The sequence below is a fragment of the Cupressus sempervirens genome, chromosome 3 (genome assembly GCF_028749045.1).
Source record: "Cupressus sempervirens isolate cs-2001-9-10 chromosome 3, ASM2874904v1, whole genome shotgun sequence".
NCBI classification, from domain to species: Eukaryota; Viridiplantae; Streptophyta; class Pinopsida; order Cupressales; family Cupressaceae; genus Cupressus; species Cupressus sempervirens.
This window is the reverse complement of record NC_143120.1, coordinates 1042958524-1042962662: the sequence shown is the minus strand read 5'-3', so window position 1 is coordinate 1042962662 and position 4139 is coordinate 1042958524.

Genomic DNA, 4139 nt, shown 5'->3' with positions numbered 1-4139 from the left:
ACAAATTTAAAATACAATTTCATTTACATTCCCTAGCACCATTCAACTCTAACCCATGACCCCTTCTATAACAAAGACCTATTTAATTATCCACTAACTATAATAGATTTAATTTCAAATACAATATGAAGAAAAATTCCTAATATAAAACTAAATTAAATTTTCTATCTCCTATTCACAACGTTAAACTACAAAATAATATTAGCAATTACTAACACTAACCTAACCATCCCCTAATCCTACTTACATACTAACCCATCAATTTAAAAAAAAAAAAAAAACATTAACAATTTACTTTTTCAGCACAACACTAATCAAAATTAATTAAAATATTAAATAGTATTTACTAATTCCTAAACCACCTTCATATTTACTAATACTACCTTAGATACTATTTAATCCTAATTTAACATGCCTAAACTCTTCCTAACTACCCTATACCCACTTGGCCACTTGCCATAGCATTTCCCCATGCAAATGGAGTGCTTACCAAGGTATTCACAAGTACTTTACAAGGGCACTAGCAAAATAGCCAAATATTTGCACCCGCCCATAGCTAGTGTGGTTACCTCTGTCATTCTTTTATTTAAATCAATTTCATCAGTCCCCTACTAGTACATTAGTATTTTGCTAGAATGAACATATTGCACGATCAAAGTGATGAGGTGGCTTGTAGGGGCGCATGAATTGCCAAACTATCACAATTTATCTATAGAGTTCCACAAATTTTAATAATTGACATTTCAAGATTTTATATGAAAAACATAGCTTTTAATTGAAAATATAAATTATATCATATTTTTAAAAATATTGCAAATGGTAAATGTTAGAATAATTAATTTAGATGAAATTTTTCTATTAGATATATATATTATTTAATAATAATCATAAGGAGAAATATAAATTTAAATGAAGATAGAAAAAATGTAAGGATCGAATGCATGTATTTGTAATAAATCAAAGAATTTAATTTTATACTAAAAATTTATTAATTTAAAATAGATTTTATTATCAACCAAAGTAAAGTATTACAATCAACACTACCATATTTGAGGTCAATTTTTGACCTTTAATTTCAACCAAGGCCTTTTTTTGGCTTATTCAATTCTCTTTTTTTGTTTATGAGCCCGATTTGGTCAAAATTTTGACCAAATCGGGCTTATCAATTTTGTTTATGAGCCTAATTTGGTCAAAATTTTGACCAAATTGGCTCATAAATAAAAAAGATAAAAGAAAAAGGAGTGCGCGAGATTTATTTCACAATTTTAGCATTTTGGGCAAGAGCTAATTTGGAAGTTTGCATTCTGAGGAACTGAATTTGTAGATAGGGGAGGGCTTTTGATTCTCGGGGGGGGGGAGGGGGGGGGAGTTTGTGGTGCTTGTGAAAAGTTTCTTTATTAATTTTTTATTCTATCTTGGAGGTATTGGAGCTAAGGATTGCGGGAGCTAAATAATCATATCTTGTGGGAGTTGAGGATTTTAGGATTGCTAGGATTATGCCTAGAAAGATCATCAAATCTTTCGGTGATTAGGATTTGAGATTGTGAGACTATTTGTATGAATTTTTAAGGTGAGAGCAGAGGCAGGCCAAGCAACATCAGGATAGTGAGAGTCGGGTTTCCAATGCACAACTTTTTTGCCACAAGATGCGCCAGCAACACCCCATATAATTTTAGGGAACCCCTGTTGCTCTGCTTTAGTAGTGTAGTTCCCCTTCAAAGATGGCATTGTTGTTTGAGAAGGAGGCATTCAAAAAAATTTATCTTGCAATGTACGAGAAGCTCAAAGTTCAAAAAGATTTCATCTATGTTTAATGACAAAAGAATTTCAAGCAATATAATTTTCTTGTGCTCTTTAAATATGCCTATATATTTGTGGGATTATGATTTGTGTTCAATAACGAATGAGATTGATCTCTTCTTTCTATAGATTATTTCTTGTGGAGTAGTAGTGAGGACATACAATTTTGGTGCAGCAGACTTTAAAGATATGCCTGTGTACAAGGAAGCTATTGAGTCTCAAGGATTGTTTGAAGAGGCACCTAAAACTCTATAAGAGATATGCAACTCAAAATTTAAAGAATAGAAAGTGATTTTACTATCTACATCTGTGATTATAGATTGCTAGAGAGTGGGTATTGAGATTATTTTGAGTTTACTTATCAATGATAAGATCTTGGCAAAAATGAAGTCACTATCATGCCCAAAATATGGGTTAGAACACATGCAAAAATGGCCATAATGACTACATTTAAATAACCAAATTATCTAGCCTCTACCATTAACTTTAATTAATATAGAAATTCAACTTAACAACCACTAATTACTGACACAATGATTCTAAATTAATTATTTAAATGGATCAAATAATTCAACTAACTTAATTTAAACAACATAAATATTTGTAATGGAAACTACTCTTCTAACTCCTATCCAATATTAAAATTAGTCCTAACACTAAATTATACAATCATTAAAGCAATTATAAGTCAATTACTTTCCTAATTAACACTTAAAAATAATTTCTAATATTATATTATATTAAAGACCACTTAATTAGAAGCTAACACTATACAACAACTATATTTAATTAAAACCAACTATAATTGCCAATAAGAAAAATATAATTAAATAAAATTTAAAATACTATTACCAAAATCTAATAAAAATAATTACTAAATTACAATCTTAATAGCAACCTTCTAACCTAGACCTAACAGTCACCAACTTCATAATTAACCCAATTTCATATTTACTAATCTATAAACTAAAAATCCCTACATCTAGCTTAATGCCATCCCAAATCAAAATGCTAGCATAAAAAACAAAACCCAAAAAAAATCTACTAACAAATAAGACCAAAATAACAAAATCCTAAACTAAATTATCTAACCTAACAACTAACCCATTCTAAACTTACTTAACCCACCCATACAAAACTATCTTAACTCCCAACTACCCACTAGCCAATGAAAAACTTGGAATTTATTTTTGTCTCCACGCCTACCTAGGACAGTACATGGTCCTAGACCAATTCAACCAGCTGACAAAGCAATGCACATGGAGAAAATAGGAAGTTACCCCTGCTCATTTAGGCTTAGATTTCAACTTGAGAGTAGAAGCCTAACCAACCTAAAAAGCTGACTTGACTAATCTGAGACATCTAACAAGGCATGAGATGCAAGAAGATTTGATGGAGGGTTTCGCATGGGGAGGGGATTGGGGCTAGGAAGCAAAAATTATTAATTAGACTGCTATGCCATCCCATTAATGCAAGATTTGACTTGCCTTACAAACTTGCGCCTAATTTTGGAGAGGTGGAGGGTGACATCATCCTTCCTTTTCTTTGATTGGAACAAGGAGAATTTATGAGGGAAAGTTTTGTGTTTGTAGGAGGTGGCACGTTGTCCCAAGCGTAGACCCACCCCAAGTCTTGAGCGCCAACTAAGGGGGAAGAAAGGAGGGGCTGTCCTATCAAGGTGGCTCAGATTTTTCTTTTTTTAAAACATAAATTCCCCTTCCTTTCAAGTCCATCATGGTGACAGGGGTATGATTTAGGATAGAATTTTAAGTGATATTCTCCCCTTGCATTTAGAACATGGAAGAAGAGTACAGGGGGGATTATGTGGAGACATAGGAAAAAGGGGGAAACATTTTATGGGTTAAAGTTTATTAGGTAGAACTCATGGGGTGCGCCTAGGATATTTAGGATAGAGTTATATATATATATATATATTTGCATTATTTATTTGCTTTACACCAAATTTATTTATTTTTATATTTAAAGGATTTAAAAAAATAGGTTTTAAAAAGGAATCAATTGGAATATGCTCTGTTGTCTCCAAGGATTAAATTTTTGTCTCTCATACAAATTCCAGAGAGAAAATTGCTCTTGGGGATGGACATTTTTTTTCAAACCATGTTTTCTCCCTAAGTGTTATCTAGTATTTGATTCGTTTATATCAAACTTGCATGAACTCCTTTTTGTTTTAAGACATGATTTTCTTTGGACTTGCATTTTAATACATGGGTAAATATGTATATAATTACTTATGTTTATCAATTGATCTAATACCCAGGGTGTATGCTATCTTACTCATTTCTAATTGTATTTTCAAAATGTCAAGTTAATCAAGAATT